Source organism: Contarinia nasturtii, unplaced genomic scaffold (assembly GCF_009176525.2).
Source record: "Contarinia nasturtii isolate CC-2019 unplaced genomic scaffold, AAFC_CNas_1.1 Cnas_scaffold_220, whole genome shotgun sequence".
NCBI lineage: Eukaryota > Metazoa > Arthropoda > Insecta > Diptera > Cecidomyiidae > Contarinia > Contarinia nasturtii.
Genome location: NW_022197577.1, coordinates 2,742,992 through 2,766,984, shown reverse-complemented (window position 1 = coordinate 2,766,984; position 23,993 = coordinate 2,742,992). Strand labels below are relative to the sequence as shown.

At 34.6% G+C, this 23,993-nt stretch overlaps 1 protein-coding gene across 5 annotated transcripts in view; it reads left to right on the top strand.

Annotated features, from left to right (window-relative positions):
- The window catches only part of LOC116337194 (nephrin-like), a 279,498-nt gene that overhangs the window by 40,617 nt on the left and 214,888 nt on the right, over window positions 1-23,993 (top strand). For all 5 annotated transcript variants that reach the window (XR_004200788.1, XR_004200789.1, XM_031761577.1 and 2 more), the window contains exon 2: window positions 11,167-11,338. The gene's annotated coding sequence lies outside the window, so the exon portion shown is untranslated. The remainder of the gene's footprint in view (window positions 1-11,166; window positions 11,339-23,993) is intronic.

Sequence of the window (23,993 nt, the reverse complement as noted above, 5' to 3'; positions counted from 1 at the left end):
ATGTTTTTGACACTGTTGTCTTTGTTAACACCATTTCGTGTCTCTCTCTCACATGATTGCTTCAACTCTCACTCTCAGAGCGAAATACATTGATGTGTGTTTTGTGCGATGTTCGGCAACATGTTCAATTTTATAGTCATTCGCACAAAAGTGCTTTAGTGTGCCATGGTAATTTCGTGTTTACCCACTTTTCGGAAAGTTCCCATCCACATAGCAGCAACATGTATTTTCAAAATTTAATGGTTAAATCTTTGCTATTGCTACCGTGTGTATCGTTTACTTTGTTTCATTTTCCACAGTGTGTCTTGTGTGCTTGTTAGCTCTTGTTATTTTTTTCTTTTCACTATTTTTTTTCTGTGTCTGCATCTGAATGTAGAACTTAAACTCAATGATTTTACTAACCTACATATATGTATGCGCAAATGTATCCAAATCTCTTTCACATATGAAACATTTCATAAAACGACTGGCACACACACGCCAGGCATCAGAATTTCACTCGTTTGCCCGGGTTTGCGGACGAACACGAGTGAACGAGATGGAGTACATGTTTGCTCTTTGTAGATAAGCGACAAAACACACAAACAATGCACATAAGCCGAGGCTTCAACATCAGACGCTTTGTTAATTTTAATTTTATTTTGTGCCATAGCATTTGCAGATTAGGCGCCTTTTTTGTTTCGTTCACATCTCTCTCTCTCTCTCCGTGTGTGTTTATCATGTGCATTGCATGTGTGTATGTTTACTGTCATCTCGGGCGTTAGTATAATACGGTGCCTGCATTGATTCATTGTGATTCACTGCCATTCTTGCCATTTATTTTTCGTTGTTGTTGCTCTCGACAACATTCTATCTTTCGTGCGATGCATGTGCTATTGCAAAACGGAAGAGATATATAGAGACATGTACACGAAATGTGTATATATGAAATAATCGTAGTTTATTAGCTTCGAAAGCTTTTTATAGCAAACAATCACATTGAATCCATTTGCGCCTGTATATTCATAAACACGACGGTTCTATGCGACGAGCAAAGCGTTGATCCTCCACTCTCTATATCTCTCTCTATATTGTTTATTTAAAAATTTATTTTCTTATGCAAAAATGTTTGCTCGTAAAAGATTTTCATATAAATTCCCCAGCGAGATATGTTTCGTTTATATTCAAAACAGCAAAACGAAACACATGGCAACCGGCATGTTATGCGCCAGCAATCCAGTGTTATTTGCAAGGGGGAAATCACTCTTAAAAAGTAATTTTTGAAATTAGTTCACAATTAGTTTGCAATTACTTTTTTCGCTCAAATTACCAATCTGTCAAAATTATTTTTATATGAAAAGTAATTTTGACAGATTGGTAATTGCAGGGAAAAAAGTAATTGCAAACTAATTGTGAACTAATTTCAAAATTACTTTTTTAAGAGTGATTTGCCCCTTGGTTATTTGTGTCAGCGTTTTACACTGAATTAAAAACAAAAGAAGCACAGCCATCGTATGTGATAAGCGATTTCAATGTAGAAAGACGGAAATGTTCAGGTTTTGCAATGTTCAAGGTCATTCAGGCGAACGAAGTTCTTCATTTGTAAAGCATTCCATTTTGATCCATCTCGAGAGTCAAATGAGCGGTTCCTTTTTTTTCGTTTTAAATTTTAAATTGTGCATAAGTAACATTTATTAATTAAAGCTACATGTACTTGTAAATGTATTCTGTTTGGTGCGCATATCTCAAACCAGGAAATATGTATGATAATGTTCATTTTCATATTTTAAATATTGATAGCAGAATAAGCGTCAGCCGCAAGTAAAGACGAAAAAGAAAAATCGCTTAAGCTGAGAAACGATTAGAAGAATTTATTCAAAAACATAATTAAGTTAAAAGGGAGCAAAACATGCACGCATGATGAAAAACAAAACAACTTCGTTCGTTCACATCAAAACCGCGCTTCTCGCCCGAACATCGTTTCAATCATTATTATATTTTACTGTTTAAATAATGCATATTAATAGATTAATTAAGATACTTTAACTCATTTTTCATCGTCGTCGAATCATTGTAAAGCCACGTTCTTTATGCGCTTATACAAACATTTTTAAGTCTCTGCATTTGAAAGTCTTGCAAAACAAACCAAAAGCACGTTCACAAACTTCACAAAACATTTATTCAATGCAAATTTTCACTCTTGTTCAGCAACATGTACATGTGCGGCAAAACACATAAATCAATTAGAGAGCAAAAGAAAGAAAATCATGAATCAATTAGAAAAAAAAGAAGAAAAAATATTCAAAATGCCAGTCTGAAAGCAAGTCACAATTTACGATATAGTGGTCGCGACTCGCGGTTTAATAATAATATGAAATCAGGGGGTTATGTTTTTAAGACATTCACTTTAATAATAAATCATCATCAAAGCATTTTCGACTGTGGGTCATTTAGTTTCAGTGTTATTTTGTACACTTCAAATGAAGCTATTATGGGAATCGAGTGAAACAAAATCCGCTTTATTTCTCTTCCGTTTGGCATTTTAATTCCAATCAGAGTAAAGTGAAATTGCGCAAAAATGCGGCGTTATTTGTTAGTTCATTAAGGAAAGCTCCAACATTCCGTGAGAATTGGCCATTGGCTGGTTACGATGGTTAGGAATTTTGAAAGAATTATAAACGAACTGAACAAATCCAATACACGCACAAACAATTAATCACATACAAAATTATTATGTACACATTTTTGAGATTTTTGTGTGTGCGTCGTCTCATTTTACTTGACTTTTTTCGCCGCCACTTTTTTCAGTGAACTTAAATGCGCATCGCTCACTAAAAAAAGTAAAGTGACTAAAGAGTTGAATTAACTCAAAGCATTGAATGCAAATCATGATAAATTAAAAATGCATTTGAAAATAGCGAAAAAATGTCCACTTGAACTAACTCGTGTAGAAAATTGACGTCAAAGTCAAAGCGCATCACACAAACGATTGTAATGATCTGATTGTCTCAAATAGAATGGGCTGTAATTCAATTTGGACTTTAATTTGATACCTGCTGCTGCCCAACAGCCCGAAGGTAATTCCATCAAAGCATTTTCTTTCTCTCTACGCTACGAAGGAATTTCATGCTCCCTCCCCCTTTCGCCAACGAAAAATGACTTTTTATTGTTTTATCTCTCGTTTTGCACCATCCGCGTAATATATTCGCTTCACCATGTCTGGTGACTCGCGCATTTCCAAAGGTAAAAACACACATAGAAGAGCACAAATAGAGATAGAAACACAGGAAAAGAGCGTACGATTCGAATGTGCACATAATGAAGAGAGGTGGAAAAAAAACCATTTAAAAACCTTTCATTTCGAAAATTGAGATTTTATTAAATTTCCTTGCGCTTCTGGCTGTCAATTTGAAATGTGCGCTTAATTGAAAAGGACATCAAATGATTGTTAAGCGTGTACTGAAGCAAGATGTTTCAGTAAAAATTACTTCTTGTTCGGGCGCAACAACAAAAGACTCCGAACAAAATTATGGCGAATCAAAAGGCCGTCTATTGTTTAGAGCGGACACACACTTTCCCCCGAATCACAATCGGCTCGTGTGTGCAAAGTCGTTGCTTGGGATCAAAATGATTGGCGACTGCTGACGGATGTTTGCCTAATAATCTCATGGTGCTATGAATCAAAAACAATCAATATACGCAACCATTCAATGCAATACTTGACAATGCATATAAAATGGTATTGGTACATACTTTCCATGTCCTTTATTTTCGAAGAAAAGCACTTCAGAATATTGGCTCATTTGCTTCAGTCAATTTTTGCCGTCGTTTTTCGTCCATTGTTTACATTGTTTTTTTGTTTCGCCCTCCCTTCATACAACACTTGAACTCACGTTTCTATTCACAGAAAATCAGCTTTATTTGGCTCACGCTCCTCTCGTGTTATACAAGTGTTGGCCTTTCTTCTTCTCATCAATATAGCTTTTTGTTTTCGTTCTTTTCAAGATAAGAATTTCTTTATGTAAACAAACGACCAATCGTCATCTGAATTCGTCTATTTAGACTAAGTAAAAAGTGGTAAAGCAACACTTTTTCAACAACAAACACATGCCAGAATCAGAGGTCTTTTCCGGCAATGAATTAGGTCATCGAATGCTATTGAGCACCAAGAAATAAATTGAAATGAATTATACTAAAGATTCAGGCTCGACGTTTTTTCTATGGAAATTCTCCGTTTCATTTGATTTCATTCCGATTTCTATGTGTATACATTTATTTTGAAGCACTTGTAGAATGCTATAGACAGAATAAAGCACCCAGTTCAGTATTTGAACAGTCTTATTTATATTTGAAGTCAAGACTTTAGGAAAATCATACCATTCTGTCAATTTGGTGATGAATCGTATGGAAACCATGACAATATTCATTTGAAATCTATTTCGCAAAGGTTCCAATGCGGGCTAAATAAGATAAATATCTTACGTGAAGATGTAGACGAGAGATGATGGCGAAAAACGATTGAAAAATGACATATTTTCAAAATTCCGCCATGAATCACAAATTCAATCGAATAGACGAATGAACGTGATCGAATTTTCTTGCTTGTTGAGCATTTGGTTTTTTAGTTCAAGTCATTTTTCTTCATTCGATTCGATTGGTCAATGTTCGACAAATGTTATCGAGTCAACTCATTTTGGTGGAAAAAACCACTGCGTGAACAGTGTTCATATTGCGTAGATACTTGGATTGCCCTCGTCGCATTTACAAGTACACGCTAATTAATTACAAACGCATGAGCATCGCCGGGGAAATGCTGTGCAGTGTAATTGAACAGTGGCTGCTTACAAAAAGTAATTTATTTATCGCGCTTCGTTTACGCGAATTTCAAACTTTTTTCGTCTCTTTCTTTCCGTCTCAACGGCAAATTGCCTTTCACAGACACACTCACGCATTCTCTGCCTCCCTCTCTCCATCTCTTTCTCTCTCTCTCTCTCTCTCTCTCTATCTGGTTTTTGTGCGCTATGAACCACAATCAACTGAACGCCATGGCAAATGAACAACGAGTGTAAAGTGTGTTCAAAAGCATCATACAATCATATTATCTATAGACGACATACAATTGTTCAGTGTTTGTTTTGTACTCATCTCATGTGCCATCGCACCGTGTATGTGTGCGTGTATTCGCACGCCAGCCACTTATATGTTCAATTCACTTTGCAATGGCAAATTCATAGATTTTCCAGTTTTGGTCCCTTCATCAAATCGAATCGGTATGTGTTGTGTGTGCTCGCTTTTGTAGTGGTTTATCAGTTGAAACTCATCAACCACAAATTGAATGTGCCTGTGTGAATGGTTTCAAGTCGATGAAATCGTGCTTGCACAACAGTTGAACGCTCCTCATTGTAGAAGCACAAACCGTTTTACACTTCTATCAAAGTGAATGTTTGATTTATATTTCATGAAATGAAAAATTGAGCCGTTTAATAAATGATTGGTCTCATTATAAATGCAAAATGTTTGTTTACAAACCATCAAATAGTTTTTTTTTATCAAGCATTCAAGCCAATTAATGCATAATGCCGCGAATTAAAGTGGAAACCAAGATATCGACTGATTGCCACTAGAAATGTACTGTATATGCTAATGAACCCGACAAATTACATATAGCTTTCTATATTTTTTTTAAAAATCAGGTAAAAAATGCGTTAATGTTTTGTTACGACTATTATGTTATCGCTGCAAATATTTCAAACAATCAATTTTAAAATAGCTTCAATTTTTCTTATATAAATAAAATGAAAGTGAAATTCGTTAAATTTTAAAATTATCGCTATAAAATTCGTTCGCTATTTTTTCTGGAATTGAAGAAAATAAGCGGCGACCGATGTTCGAGCAAAGCTTATTAGATTCGTTAAAAGTGTTCCAGGTAATTTATAAGCTGGCATTATCATGGCATCTATTGTTTTTTTTTTCTCTGTTCATGGTATTTTTCACTTCGCAAACCGTACACATTAATAAATAACATTCTTCTTGAACTATTGCGCGAACATTCTTTCGTTGTTTTCGTGCATTGCTCCATAATACAGATTTTTCTGTTGAAGCGAACCGGTATTTTCCTCGTACTTCGTGCAATTGAGTGCAAATAGTTCATTCGATTGAATTCTGTAGCATTGTTCAATCAAACAATTACGAAAACTTTAACTTTCCATTCGGTTCTTTTTTTTTCTACTTCATATTGTTTTCCAACAAACTTCGTTCTTGGTCTCGAGCGCAATGAGCTTTGATTCGCCTTAAATTATTAATCATAATGAGAACGTCTCTTTGCCTCTCTCTTCACTTTAATTTTTCGCACATCGTTTTTTCCGGCATGGTTTTTTGTCTCTCATTTTCACCATTCATGGTTCAAGTGCATGAGCCGGCAGTAGCGTTATCGAAATTGGTTCAATGCAGTGAAAACGAGAAGCGAAAACTAGCGCAAAGAATTTCTTTCGATTTGATTACAACAATTAAAATAAGTAGAGAAAAACGACAAGCTTTTTCTCTGTCTCTCTCCGTTTCTAGTTTGGCGAGAAGAGATTCTGATATTTATGTGAATTTGGTTAATTAGTTAATTGATGGCCATTAGTTTGGAGCGTAAATGTTCCCCATTTTGATGGAAATGTTTACACATCAGAATGGATGCGCACAGTTTATTTACATAAAATACAATTCATAAAATCATTATATGGCCAATCAACTTCGCTTCTTGATATATTTAAACAGCAATGACATTTATCAACATCGAACGCTTCAATCGGATGCACATGGTACCCAACACCCGGTATACATCGAAATTAGTATTCCGTGTATCGATATAACAAAAACGATAAAATATGATCAAATTGTGCATTGACAAGAATATTTTTCGGTTCTCAAATTTTAATTGGTGTGATGTTTATTTGGTTGTTTTTGGAGAAAGGAAAACGAGATGTGAAAATAAATGAATTTTCACATCGCACACCATTTAATTACACGTCGACCAAAAGTCACAATTTTTTGAATCAAACATTTTGTGGATTTGTGAATAATTTACATTCGGTTCGAATAAATACGTACTTAATGTCGAATTCGAACGTGAAATGTGTTAAATTAAGTTAATGAGGGCATCAAAGCAGTTTTTTCTTCTGCGATACAAAATGGCGCACGCCACACCAAACGTTGTGCCGAACCCTTTTTTCAGTTTGCTTCAGACAGCCAAACTATTAAATTAAGTGGTTCCGATTTAAAAACCCATTGAAAATTATACATAGTAAAAATATTAATCCCCGAGTGAACTATTAAAATGTAGTCTCGATTTAAGAGAGAGATAGAATAAGTGGGTACAGAGGTTATATGCGGTTGGATTGTGTGAATTTTTCGGAAGCTACATGATTTTAGCGAGAATTTAAAGCTTCAAATCACTGGCGAACGAGGAAATGATGGTAAGAGAAGGGGAAAACAGATCCGGAGAGGTAAAATATATAGAAAGGGTTGTGTGACAAAGAGGAAAAATGGTGGATTTCTTGAAAAGCGACAACATGCTTTCAACCGGCAAAAATATTACCTTCGTTGACATCAGTATCTGGGCTAAATCCAATGCCATGCATATGTATTGTATACGCATGAGTGGCCGATGGTGGCAACGTGGAAGTGTCTATAATCATATTGAATAATTATGCAAAATAGATCCCAAACATAGCCTATAAAATTTGTCCCCGAAGACTCATTAAGGATTACATAAAAATATACTTGCACACACACACATATTTCCCATTTCATCTGTAGCAGCAGCTTAAGGTTGAACACAACGTAAACTCTCATTCTGGAAAAATGATATTTTTTTAAATCAAATTCCCATTTTCACATTCATACACACTTACACACTCTTATACACTAATAGAAAAGATGGTGGCGTGTAAAGTGGCTTGATTGGCTAGGTCAATTTTGCCATTATACTAAAAGAGCATATTAAGCACAAAATTATATATTTTCTTAATACCATCGTGTTCGATCGAAAGTGGCTGCCAATTCAAATAGTTTTTGACGATAATCATCGTATAATTTAATACATCTATCTGGTAGAGAGAATTTTTGCATCGATTGCCATTAATATATTAAAGTATTGAAAGATAGTGGCACGTCCAATGGTGGAATCGTTTTCGTGAGCATAATGGTGTTTGCATTGATACGAAATGATTTTACACAAGAGAGCAATGTTTTTAATGTAATGTATTTTCATCGATGGCCATTCGACTTGAAATGTGTGATCAATAAGCTTATTGCTGTGCTGCTTTTATTCGGTTATGGCCGCAGAGAAATCAGTGCAAAACATATCGTTGCAAGAATATCGGTAGTCGGAACATATAATGACCTATCACGCTATCAAACAATGGGGTGTCAGTTGAAACAAAACACACACAAGGCGCAAAGGCATGAAAATAAATCACGGCGAATGTCTTATTTTCGGGTGGTAGGACCCGCCCAGCCGAAACCGATATTACCGGAATTCAATAAATATATATATCTTTTTGCGTTGGGTTTTACGTGAAAAGTGTCGAAATGCTTTATGTATAGTCTTTGTGTTGAGAACTCAAATAGATTTCATTAATGGCGCACTAATTTATCGTTTAAGGTAAGAATGTTTGGTTTATTTCGAATTACATCGGTCGGCTTTTCGATTTGTAGACCGTGTGCTAATTCGCATAAGATTATTTGAAGTTAGAAACATCGTCAAAATCGTCGTTTTTCCATGCAACACCTGATTTTGGCCCACTTCTTTAAATCGTACGTTGTACATGTGCACCATTACAATGTTTAAACTGAAAATGAGACTTTTAGTCGATTGAGAAAATCCGGTTGGCATTCAGTTGGGATTTGAAATGCCGTTGAATTCACTGTATTCAATGGTTTTCATACAATCAAATTGTGTGTTGCGATGATAATGCAAATGCGTCATGAGAGAGATAGGCTCAAAGCTACCACATGTGTGCCGGTGTATACGTGTGTCGTTACTCAAGCGAGATATTTAATGAAGTGAAATTATTTATTCATGCATCATTACATATTCAACCACACAGCACAGTGAATTCAATTAAACATTAACGTTATTCATTGGAATCTGTACTTATTTTCGGTATTTTATTTGAACTTGATAAAACGATTGAAATTTTCCGAAATTCTGGAGAAATGCAACAGTATTGATTTTTTTTAAAATAAAAAACTAACGCCGGGCGTAAAAAACGAGGTGCGGTATCATCAGTCCGATGGTCATGTAATAAATTCCGATTTTATATCTGCGTTGCATGGAGTAGAATGTTCAGCGTAATTTTCAAATGAATTCATTTTGGAAAAAAATCCCAGTTTGCGCTTAATTTACTGCACACAAATTACCAAAAATAACGAATCTCGTAATCCAGTTAAATTAAATAATGAAGAAATATAAAAGCGAATGTGCGACGCGATGCTTTTATGCGAATATCCAAAATTATTCGGCGCATCCAAACAATATCGCCTTTTTCACAATAATTACAAATTGCAATTGTTATCATTTTGGAATAGTTGAACAAATATTCAAAGCAATGCAGATTATAATTAAAATATTTACGAATCAGAAACACATTGTTGGGTATTGTTTGTGCGGGCGCGATAGTGGCGACGGCCAACAGCAGCAGCAGCAACAGCAATTTAATTTTATTTTGTGTGCTATTATGAAAGTGATATAATCGAAGCCACCCGTCACACTCGCTCTCTCCATCCGCTAAACAATCAACCAAAGTCATTCCAAACAACAAAAGCTGCATTTACACACACACACATCGACAAATAGACATGCATACACACAAAATGAAAATGAAGTGGTCAATAATGCATATTTGTCAATTAATTAAATTAAATTAGATTCTATGTGTAGATTCAATCCAATCCAATTGAATGAATGGCGATACACAAAACGACTGAACTAATGTTTCCGACACTGAATTTAATTACAAACCTAATGAACTTATCTAAACCATGATTGTGTTGTGATCACCATCGAGCGATGCTGATGCCTTTTTTTTCGTTTCGAAATAAATGCAGATTACGTTTGACACAATTTATTGTTCATTTATAAAGTGAAATATGATTTTCTTTCCCAAGCCTCAAATTAGTTAAAAACCATTTTTAATTAACATCAGTCTAGTGACGTTAAGTAAGGTTTGAATAATAAAAGTACTTTGGTTAGGATGACTCCTCTCACCGGGAGAACGGATTTGAAACTATCCCTTCACAAATCGTGAAGTGAGGACCTTTCTTTGATAATCAATTCTTTTGAGCGTCAATTTTTCAAATTTTCTAGGGTTTTCAGACAAAAAGTGAAGACCTTTTGTTAGCTTATCAATTTATTTTTGAGAGACTCTACAGCTATGTTCGAAAATCAAACCATGATTTGTTCGAAGGTTTGATTTTCCCGGGAAAACAAGAACAATTTTGAAAGAAAAATATTGAACAAGATCTAAAATGATTAAAAGTCTAACAACCGCATCTCAAACAATTCAAAATGTAATTAATCGTCGCTATAATTCATTTTTCGCATCTTACTTCGCTTGGATTTCTCATCAAATAATATCGTTATATGTTTAGAAATTAGTTGTTCGATGTCAAATGTTGATGTGATTGTTCCTATGTGCACATCGCATTTTCCCGAAACCATAACAATCTATGTATGTATACATATATTTATTTCATTATATGCATGATATGATGCGATATGATGGCATTCGAAAATCAACGCTACAAATCCAGACGTATAAATCATAATGCTATCATTTCCAAAACCGAACACACATAATAAATGTTTGGATGCATGCACACGCACAAGCGCACACACACAACACTTCCTCACCTTAAGCACAAACAATAATAACATAACAGCAGCGACAAGTGAGTGTGTGTGTGTGTCGTGCCTTATAACTCCTTGGAAACTTTACCAGTTTCTTGGTTACTTCTAAAACTCTTGGTACTCGCTAATTATCCAAATTGTGTTTACGTTTGGATCTAATGTCGTTCATTCCATTCATATATACATTGTGAATGTCTTATTGCGCCAATGTTTATCGCTTATTATTTCGAATCGCAGGCTTTCATTACTCTCTAATGCCTTTTGGTGTATGTATGTTTGTTTCATTTCAGATTAGACAGTCATATCACCGTCGACAACATAAATTGAGACAAAACCACTGCGACAGTGTGAGCAACGGCAACAGCAACAGCAACCGGCAATCGAAAACCAAGCATATCTAAGTGAATGACAGAAAGCTGCTTGATAGAATTGAGCAAGGAGCTTAGGACGCCAGGTGAAAATGTACGTTTATTTGGTATGGCATAAAATTCAAATCTACTCATTTGTCAGCAATTGAAACTAGCTTACGGCCAAATGCGCGCACTAACAACATGCACAATGACAAATTGGCTTTTTGCGAATGCTGAAGGGCGCCGCCCCCAGAACATCTTAAAGTTTTGGCATGTGTACGCCTGTGTCATGCCTACACATACATATTATTTATATTTGTGATTGTCAAAGCTAATACACCTTAATCGTCTAACATGACTTCGAGCTCTCAAAGCTCATTTGCTCTAAATAAAGATGCGCACCTCTTTATCATACGGCTTTTTCAATACAATTTTCGCAATGAACATAAATGCTTTTTTCGTATATGTCATGTATGGCATTGCGTTGCCGTGTAATTTTTGTCAAAACAACCGATTCAACAAAATCACACATACACAATAAGATTTATTACCTGCATTTGCCAAAAACCATGAATCACATATATTCTATGGCCAAAAACACCAATGGCACCGAAAATTTTCGCCATCAAATTTAATTAACATTCAAGTGTGAAATGATGATTTGTTATTGGAATTTAATCTTTATAACTAGATGTATGTGCTTTCATGCATATCACACAATATAGATATATTAAGTGTGATTTTGGTCCCATACAAAGGAGAATGTCGCCGAAGAATTGCCTAACAATGAAAACTCATATATCCAAACACATCGAATACAAACATTGAAATCGATTACGATGCAATATCATTTTGTCATGGGGCTATTTGTTTGCTTTTAAGCCTTCAATATACTCTTCCGGTGCATAAATTTACACACGTGTGCACACATCATATCCATGTATATGCTCATTATTAAATTCACATCAGTTTGTTGATTCATATGCCCCGTGATTCATCATTCAAAATGGTTGTATGTCTTTTAAAAAAAACTTAAACATGCACAACAAAAAGTCATGTTTATGCAAAACTAATTTCGAGAAACTTTCTTCAAAAATGATTGATTTTTGTATAAATACAAATCCAAATTCGGATTTTTCAGATAATCAGGCGTCAATCACAGTATCAACATATACTTCAAAATAATTCGTAAATAATTAAATTGATTCAACATTTTGGAGAAAATTGACAAAGAACACCGTATTTTGATTGAATTCGGTTCATTTATTATTCAAATTGTATGTAAAAGAAAAACACATTTCAATCGATAATTTCGACGTGAAATAAACTTTGAATAAATCCTTGAGGCATTCTAACTCTTTTTGTGTCATTTTGCAAAGTTATTATTACCCATTAGTTTTAGAGTGAAAGAGAAGTCGATGGGGGGGGGGGGTGCCATAGAGACAGAGACAGATTAGTGAGTAGCAAATATGAAAAATAAATAAACAAAAAACTTTGTTTCGATAGCTTCATGTCGAATTCGAAACATTTTCATTTTGCATAAATGATTTGAGGCGAAATTCGCGCACTTTTGTTCACTTCTCAATGTTTTGAAGGGACGATCATTCATGATACCTCATCGTTAAATTATATTTTGTAAATTGAAAGCATAATTCATTTGGGGCCAATTTTTAATGAATTTCCCGCAGTTTCAAACAATGTGAACTTGAACAAAAATCGTGGCGGTTTAATTGTGTTTGTGTTTGAAATGTTTTGATTTTACAAAACATGAAATTATGATTTATACTCGCGGCGTTCCCAAAAATCGAAAATTGAATTGCAACGCTACATAAAATTGACAGTCGACCCACACGAAACGAAAATGATGTATATCTATTTTTTGTTTCGTCTTTTGTCGAGTATGTGTATTTGTGCACAATCTCATTTCGACCTAACTAACCCAGTTCAAATAATATGAATACTCTGCATGACACATGAACCTCAAATTATGATTACCTGTGATTGTTGCAGCTTTTGTGAAAACTATTTATATTTGATGATTTGCGTGCCGAAGCAAATGCCATAACCAACCGAATCAAAATCTATGCTTATTCGAAGAAGGCACAAATGCAACAACGGTAACGGTGTAACAACAACAACGGAGATATATATTTATATGCTAATGCGGTTGTATTACACATATTCCGGCTTTATCATAATCGATTATACCAATATCGCCATCGTTGTTCAATGGTGTTTTTATTTTCGTTGTTTTGTTTGTTATTATTTCGCATGACGCGGAACGAATATGTGCTCTGTCGCGCTCTTACGGTGACGATAGGGAATAAATGCCACACATCTATGCCATTCCATCCAAAAATAAAATCATTCACATAATTCTGAATACATTGTTTGCTGAAATTTAAATATACATATGTTTAACAAAGCGATTTTGCATTTCACGTCAGTAAAAGCCATTAGTGGCTCAAACAATAAACCCACAAAATGAAAGACTATATCATTTTTCTCTCTGTCTACGATGGGACACATGTAGCAATATTTTTTTTGTTCTATTATGAATGTTTTTTTTTTCAAATTACTTAGTTTTCGTGTCATTCATGAAAATTGTTTAGCATGTATGACTTCATTGAATTGCGTTTCTGTGGATCGAGTTGTCGTCGTCATCATTATATCCTCAATTGGTGGGGTCGGGTGTTTCCTACACTCGAATATGTTCCGACATTAGGCGTGCTATAGATTATGTCATTCATTTTGAATGGTTTTGTTTGAAGTAGTGGTGTATGGAAATTCAATCAATATTTAATGTGTGATAGACGCTGTCTCTGCCAAACACCTTCATCGTTAACAAATGAATATGTTACACTGTTATTTGAAAATGAGCACACAATTACCCTTTATACGGTAAAAGGTGATGCAGCGAGAGAGAGAGACGGAACTTGAATGGGAAATGTGTATGAAAGCTGATTTCGAAAATGACATTCTCACCAAATGATATCAAAATAGAATGCATGCACCTTCAATAGTAGCAGTCAGACGAAACTATAACATCATTGAATAATGGATATGTGTGCAGCGTGAAGATATTTAAAATCCAAAAATAAAACGGGTTTAACGGGATGATATGATAGTCATTCATCGATTTATGACGGAATTCTGTGTTATTTAACGAAAAGGAAATGTGCAATAAATGCAGCTGTGTTTTACATTGTTTTCATGTTCCGGAACGATTCGGAACCAGACGGGTACTAACCAAGATACTTAAGTATACGATAATGTCTATGATTACAATATATTGATATTATCATAATGATGGTTGCTTCCTTTAATAGTGTGTCATTTTCTCGAATTAATGCTTTGGCCATTGTGAAATTGGTTAAAATTATTATTATCGTTACATTTTGATTATTATAATATGTTCCCCCTTTTGTTCCTCATATCATTCGATTTCGAATATGCAAAAGCCATTCTGTTCAATGATTCATGAACCTTCAGCACAATCAAATGATTCGAAATATTTTTGTTCAGGACTTTAAAGTATCTTTCATCGCCTCAACAATTCAATCTCTTTGATCAAAAATTAAATTGGTTTTGACTTTCTTGTATTCTCTAAATGCATTCATTTTGGTTTGGAACAAAGCAAAAAAATAAATGGATAACGAGAGTAGAAAATTCTTTGTCAAATCCAGTCTAAATCGACTGAAATCCGCTTCGACAAACAACTATCGAGTAGAAGAAGTACGAAACGAAATAGAATATCAATTTATCTTAAGAGCATTGAATTTGGCTTTATCTCTCTTTCTTTCTCTCTCTTTCTCTGTCTATGTGGACAACGAACTACAGAAAACAATACAACACGTTGTCTTTCTATTGAAAAATCGAAATAAAGTTGTGACGCTACTGTTGTTCGTCCCTTTGTGTGTGTGTTTTTTGGTTGTTGAAGAAAAAAAAGTGTGCCAAAGTCACATACCGAAATCCCTCAACAAAACAGACATATAGATAACACAACATTCGAAATACCAAAGCGCCAAGAGAACGTTTTCTAAATACTACCAGCGAAATAGAATAAACTTTGTTCGGCAAACGTGAATAACTATGCATGCACACCAAAGAGAAACATTGAGTTAAGCTTAAAACTATTTCTTTCAGTTTGAAAAATGTGAAAAAGAAATAAAACGAGACGCTTTGAAAATGCGATTCCGAATACTTTCTAGGTAAAGTTTTGAGCCAAACTTGTCCATGGCGCGCAATGTATGTGTGTTTTTTATTGAATTTAATCCAATACTTTGTAGATGATATATGTTTCACTTGAAGCGAACAACATATATGAAGATTTATCGTTTCGCACAGTTTCACCACAAATGCCACAATGAAAATTGATGCGATGAAATGAGCATTGATACTAATTTCATGCATCGGTTACACTTTTTCAATCAGTTAGATACAACTTTTGCCTGCTTTAGCCACAATTGATTGAATTAAAATTGACAAAATAGATTTTCTTCAATTGAAAAGTTGAGTGGATGAGTTGAAAATATTCGGTGTGCCTTCGGTTATAGATTAAATTCAATGTCGTCAATTTTCAGTCGGCTTCGATGCAGATGAAAATTTGAGATTTAGTTACATAATTGCGTTAAATATTTGTCTAAGTACCTGATTAGTGCTATTCATGGAAGGGACCATTAATCGCACAGATTTCTTTTGGCCAACAAGTAGATGGTGGGATAAACGGTGCCCAACAGAATCATAAAGTCATTCGAGATGTTTTTGTTCCAAAGTTTTCTTCTTATCCAAATGCTACAGGTTTTGTGAAAGTGTGAGAGAAAGAAAATGAAAAAGATTAACAAAGTCTCGACGGTAAATAATTCGATTCGTATCGTTTTTCCAGCCATATAAATATACAAACAGCAATCTGTACATATATATATATTCAAATCTCTAATCAACGCCGCAAAACGCATAACACCGTAACCAGAAAGTTGGCAAAAACATAATAATTACGCAACAAATTACGTTCGTCTACAAACATGTAATTGAAAACATTCACACATACACGTGCATCTGAATTGAGCAAAGCTTCCAAAACAAATGAGGGAGCAAGAGAGAGAGAGAGAAGTTCATAAAAATCGTGCTCTCATCAATCAGCCTAATGGCGTAATTTAAGTTCCATTTGCTAGCATTACTCCGGAGAATTTAATTTGATATGAAACTAATGCGAGGCAAAATTCTATCGGTTACAACAATCCACAATGGAAATGGAACGCTTTTGGCAATACACACACACAAATAGATATTTACAACTAGTTCGAAACAAAGAAGCGAACAGAGAACTGCTGCCATGGCTTGACTTATACAATCCAGATGTACATAAATAAGTGGGAATTTTATTCAATGCATTCTAGTCCAAAATCCATACAAAATTGTTCTTGTACACACACACACATCTTGTTTTTTTTTTTTTTAATTCAAAAATTTTCCGATGCACTGGTTTTTGGGGCATTTTTTTGTGCTACAAATTGGTAATTCGATTCGGACGCATAACATGTGCCACACACAATCGATTCCCGAAAGTTTCAAATACATACAGAGATACATTGAAGAAGATGAAGAAAAAAAGCAGCAAATACGCTGCAGGTCTTTGAATGCTTGGAATTAAATTAAATAAATCGCTTGCCATAAAGTTGGTCTTATCTAATGCCCGAGCATAGACAATGGTCACAGATGGTCACATGACCGAAAGACAGTGTAATGGTGAAAAATGTCTGTCTGTTGTATAAGAACAATTTGCTAAATGCATAACGGTATTTATTTTTCGTCTGCAGTCATCTTTCAAATCGGCAAGCATATGCACACAGACGCAACCTCACACAACGACGACGACGACACAAACCCGACGTGCTGTCGTCTTGGTCTCAAATGGTCAAGAACTTTACAAAGTTTCTACACAACACTGCGGATATGACCAGTGCATCGCACCACATACACACACGCGCTTACAACATAATACCGGACAAAAATGTGTAACAACTAAAGACAGTACTGCCCATCTGCAGAACATAAAAAAGAAATGCCAAAATTAAATAACTTGCAAATACTTAATAGAGTATTTGCGCTCATGGACTGCCATTGAAGTAAGAACCACTTCCAATGACGCAAAGCAACCAATGTCCCAAATGAAAAATTTCGTGATGAAATCTCAGCTTAATCACACTTCTTTCGTTTTCTTTTTACATGTTTAACATTTAATACATACCCATGAATGCTGTTCGCACGAAAATCTCGGAAATTCACTCATGATTACTGTATTACATGCCTTTGGGCAAGATGAACACTGGTTTTTTTCTTTTATTGTATCGGAAAATGTATGAGTTTCTCGAAAAACTTTTTGAGATTCGAACTTCCACATCAACATTTCCGGCATATATAGCGTCAAAAAAGTGTATGATTATCATCATTGTTGAACACAACAATGAAAGAAGAAGAAAAAGAAGTGGAAAGTTGGAAAAAGACTCAAACCCATCACAAAAACCTGTCTTCTTTTCATATGCGGCATTTGTTGCGGCCGTTTTTTTCTCTAATTAAAAAGCAGTACATTCAACATTAAAAAGCTTTATTTCGTATATGTATGTCACTATGAATAGATGTTCTCTATGCAGGACTAATGATTGAATGTCAGTTATGGGCTATGGTAATATGTTTGCGTCACAATTTCAAATTTACATACGATGAATATTCTAGAATTATAATAGTCTGTGCTATTCATTCGAATTTCGAAAAAGTTTTTTTTAATCTAAAAAAGTTTTAAGCCATCTGTTTTACTCTTTAATTATTTACTTAATAATTACCAATTTTCGTTTATAATTCAAAGCTACTGTAAATGGTGGATAAATTTGATGGCAACGTGCTCAATTTAATTTAAACAATTTTTCTAGAAGACCTAATTCAAAATGTCCAAAACTTTTGACAATTAATTTAAAAAACTGAAATGATGACGAATTCGAGATAAATAATTTGAAATACGGAGTTCACGTGCAAAAAAAGATATTTCATACTTTTGTACAAAAGATTTTTGTGTAAATTAATCTAAATATATTATGAAGTGATACTTTACAACTAAAATGACGATAAAGTTCAAACGTCATTTGGTGAGTGTAAGTTTCTCATTTAATTAGTTGCTTGTTTTTGCAACCGTAAGGAAAAACGTTGGAGCTTTTTTGTCACACGTTGAAAAAGAAGAGTGTTGTAACTACTTTGAAAATATATCGGATATCGGAAGTATCGATTATTTCATGTCGTTAACGGATTTTATACCACCTTTGCACATGAGGCTTTTCAATTAATTTCTTCAGAACAATCTTCAACTGAAATTCTGGATAAAAGATGCCTTAAACATGAAAAAAACCTGCAAAAAAGAAGAATTCTACTTAAAACCATTAGCAGCAACATCTTATTATTAACGCTGAATATTTTTCGAAAAACTATTTTTCTTCGCTGAAAATTCTCTTAAGCTTAATTACTGTCTTGAGATGCGTTAAAATGAGATAAAAATTTGTTAATATCATAAAATGTATTTATACGGTATAGCGTGAAACTTGAGAGAAGAAAAAAGTGGGTATATCCATTGAGCAATATGAGTTCCGTTCAATGCATGTGTGCTGAATCAAATTGAAAAGCGACAAGTACACCAACACATATGTGCATTAAAGGTTGGCAATTTATCACTTTCATTGAGCCATAATTACTTTGGTAAAATTAATTTAAAACAAAGTTGTAAACAAAGTGCAAGCCACTCAACTTATGCTCTACGACCATTCTAGATCGTAGTCCATCAACAAAGATATAGAAAAAAGGGAAAAAACAGCGTGTAACATCAGCCACGTATTTTTCAAAAAAAAAAAATCTTTCTTTTTTCTTGCTTGTCTTTGTTTGATTGTTTGCTTATTTGTTTGTTATTACAGTAAATAGTGGTTGTGCAAACAAAACGGGTGAAACTAAACGAAGTGAATGAAAGCCAAAGATTTTTTGCAAGCGAAAGAGAATGAGTGTTTGAAATGCGCAGATACGGTCGGTAGAGAAACCTCAAGCAAAGCATGTAAAATGCAAACAAAGAGGAAAATATTTAATTATCGTCATTTTTACACACGTTTCCATTGACTTTGTGAGTAATACGTGTTCGTTGGCGGTTGTATTGTTGTTAGCATTCGGTGTTGAATATTTTACTTTCGATCGTGATACACACAAATACGCGCCGACTGTGTATTTATAAACTCTTTCTTGACTGTTCTTGACTGTTCGGGGTTCGGTAGCACGTATTTGCTAGTTCCGTAAACGAAATGAGCACATTAATCTAAGAGAAAAGAAAAAAAATCGAAATCAGCTACTTCATACCATAAGAATGCAATGAACAAAAATTAATAATACCAACCACCAACCAAACTGCACAATTTCGATTGAGTGAATAAACAGAAATGCCTTGTCATGAGTCATGAGTCGTACACTTAGAATTTTCCTCATTTTTCATTCAAGTGAATAGAATACATGAAAATCTGGATTCCGGAATGCCATCATAAAGCTGAGATATTGAAAAGGCAAAGCTGTTTGCTGGCATACATATTGCTTTGCGTGTGCTTCTCTCTCTCATGTGGTTGTGTGTGTGTGTGTGAGAGTATGTATGCGAGTAACGCGCCATTCCACATGTGGAAAATATTGTCGCCCTTCAATATTCAACGACAGAAAACGCAAAGGAGATTGAATGGAATACATGTATATACGGAATGAGGTGGATTGTGGCTGATTGTGAATGATATCCGTTTTGTTTTCACTTCGCAATAGAAGTGCAAACGAAATGGAATCGTTCGTGTGAGCTGCAAATGATGCACAGGCATTCCCAATAATACATACGTGTTTATAAATACAATGCCATTTACGTGTAGCATGGTCTCTTTCTTGGCTTCTTCTTATTCCGTTTATTATAACCTCAAACCATATTTACAGTGTACGTACATGCAATAAACATAAAACATAGGCTTATTCGATTGAATGGCGCGAATCAATTTTTATCTATTGCCATTCATTCTTCATTTCCCCCCATCCTACGCACATTCTTCAATCTTTCCGCCCTTCCTACACATCATTTCCCACCAGCACTTCGGTCGATTATACGTGCATCTCTCACAGCATTGGCTCAGCTTTCAGCTCTGGCTCAACAATGTACACGAATTCGCTATTCCAATCAATATCGTAAATGTCGGAAAAAATTGAACCGAAAAACGTTTAGCACAGACTTATTCTTTCATATTATGTTGAACGAATTCCGGTTCTCGCTCTCTCCCCCTCTCTCTCACTGTCTCTCTTTGTCTCGTTCATTCAATCTTCTACAATTTTCAAGTATTACGCAAAAGATACAATTTGCCTGCATATTTCAAATGGATTGGCTTGCATATACAAATCGTAGTTCGAAACTCAATTCACAAGTGTAATGCGTGTGTATGCTTCGAGCTGTTTTTCATCAACAATTGATGTGAATTTTCCATCTATTTGCAGTTTTTATCGATCATTGTGAGCGTATGTGTATAAATGTTCTTATCCAAGTCTAAGCTTGAATATATCGATCATAATCAATGTTGATTTTACTCCGTTCAGGTAATTCAGCACAAATACGAAGCGAATTTGCTAATAATCACAACAACATTGGAATTTATGCGGAAACTTATTCGGATTGTAAATATATTGACGCATTTGTCTGTCTCATTTGGTCCCCTAATACGTTCTACCGCTTTTATTCTTTCACTATATCATCGCTCCCCATTTTTCCCATATTGGGTGCTATCTTTGTGTGGCGCATTTGACACGGACCATTTATGGGGTTTTAAGCGACCGCATAGTTTGTATTTATGTTTAAATACATGCACGTATTTGCTTTGTACGATGAACAAGTGAAGATATTTGCATTTATTGCGAAATATGCAACAGCATACTTACGGCACAATACGATGATGACGACATGCCGGAATGTTTTCAACTTGTTTGCCAAACGAATGAACGAATGAAAACCAACAATACAAACCTAAAGACAGCAGTCAGGATGACAACAGCAACAACAGCTACAATGATGATGAAAGGTTTTATGCGTTAGTCAATAGAAAACTGCAAAATTTTGTCGTTTAACTTCCGAAACCTCAACAATATTGTTGAATAACATGCAATAGGCATGACTATGTATACACATGCAAATATCGTTTGAAAGACGTCTATTGATTTGAAATTAATTTCGAAAATGATGAGCTCGTGTTGGAAATTCAACAACAATTTTATTGCTTCCACATTTCACATGGCAATATGTCAGTAATGGGGTGCGCAACTACATTTGCAAATGTTTGTTTCGTTGATTTTCTGTCAAAAATTAATTTACATTTGATTTTTCGGTTCCGATGGAAATTGGAGTAAAGACGGTTCTAGGAGGTACCTATTAACTATTAACATTAATAGAGTTGTTTGCTTAAAGCTTGAACTGTATGAATATATCATATTTTGAATAGTCTTCGAATGGATTGACTTTTAACGACTTACTTATTGTAACAATTTTATCTATTACAACTAAATTGAAGAAAATTGTTGCGTAAAATGAGTTTTTTGCCTTTCCCCTAGTTGTAATTTATACACCCATGCCCACCGTGAATTCCACAGTATGGAATTTGATTCAAATTACTGTTCACCAGAAGCTGTTATTCAAAATGGTTGTTAAATTGTGATAATTATCATTGGCTGGCAAAAATACAGCATCTCAAATATCGATTGATATTTAATTGACGTCGAATTACCTAATTTATGGCCATTCTGGTACAGAATATCCGTTTAATGTTCGACTGGTGGACATAGTAAATTAAAGATTAAAAAAATAAATGTGGGATGTGAAATAAAATGTTGGTGCAGATGGTGATTCACTCAAGAATCTCAATAACAGCAATTTATCGCCCAGAAATGTTCGTTAAACAAACATTTGAGTGTATTTTAAGGCCAACATTAATTATGGTATACGACTCATACGACTTACAATAAAATCAAAACAAGCAATAATTCCATTGCGATGATCTCGGTGTTCATTGAATGAATAGGAAAAATATGAAAACTAACGGAACATCCGATGCGGCGGAAGTGTCAAAGTGCTTTTGTTTATATTCGTAACGAAAAACGAATTCAAGCACAATCAATATATGATAAATCTTACGATTGTGGATGGTTTGGCACGCATAAAAAAAGTCGGCCGATTTATATATATATTCAGTCATCCAAAACGAATATAATCATTGTCGAATTGTGTAAGAATTCCCGGGCGCGTTAGCTTAATTCAAACGAATGACGGAGTCAATGTATTTGGCTTTATTTGGTTGCTATTGGTTTAGGTTAAGTATTTGTATTGCAGCCGCTTATAAATAATGCAATAAACCGGAAACAGAGATTGGTGTCGATTATGTTGATACTGTGAGATTTATATCTGGATTGCTGCATTGTTGTTTTTGCGCCACTAAGTATTGATGCGGTGTGTGCTTGTGAGACCAAACCAAGACCTATGTACATTGTTTTGTACGAAGAAAAAGAGAGTCAGCAGCAAAAACATTCAATGACAGAGCTTATAATAATAACAATACAATGGTGTGATGCTGAATGGTTGTGCTTAAGTCAACACAAACACACACATACATACACGTGAAAGTGTAGAAAATACATAAAAAGCTTCCGTCGTTTTCCTTCTGAGAATAGCCGTTTTATTTCTATTTATATAAATAATAATTGAAATAAAATGATTGAAGATGTTTCCGTTGGGAGAACACTTTGATGTCGACTATACGATTTACGTATACAAGCTGAAACAGCATGTTCCACTTCAAAATATATCCAAGCGCTGTAAATGCTCAAGTGCAGTTTTGGTTTTATTGTTCGAGAATTGCGAAATTGTGTTGGTAGAGCAAAGCAAAAACTGAGATTAATTGCGGAAACTGAACTATCTTGTGTTGTGCATTGTGGCTTGATGTGTGTGGATATGGCAAGAGAAAGACATCCAACGAGAGCTTAAACTCTCGAGTTGCGAATGGGATTTGTTACTCTTATTGTTGATACTGTTGTTGGTGTTCGCCTATTATGGACTACATTATATTGAAGTGAAATCCAATGAAATGGTCGAATGAATAACCATAACCAATGATTAAATACGCTAAGCTTGTTGCATTATGTAAATTGCGCACTTATACATCATATCTTCAGTTGCTTAAACCCTTCTGTGTCAGTGGCAGCAACAGCACTGGTTGATCATGGCACATTCTGCTGAATTTGTTATAAATTGATACCATTTATGGCATATATAGTTTCACTCGATTTGGTCGTATTAATTAATTGTAGGTAAAATTTTAGCACAAATCACTTTTGTGTGTTTGTGATCGTTTTTACAATGAAATATTTATAGCGGCACACGATTCACACATCAGATTTTGAGAAAAACAGCACAGTCTTTTCTACATTCGAATTATACAATATGCATGTGAGGGATGCACTGCACAAATGGCTTCAAATTTAATTAAGTACTTTGCAAACAACCTTTTAACCTTCGGGATTGAAATCAGTGTAAAACACATAATCTGATGAAACTATATAACAAAAACATTTTCTCTTTTCTACATGCAAACCAATTCAGATCAACTCCTCTTCTACTGTATTTGTATTGTCTGTACATTTAAATGGAGTCAATCATTCAAACACCATACAATTCTAGATTC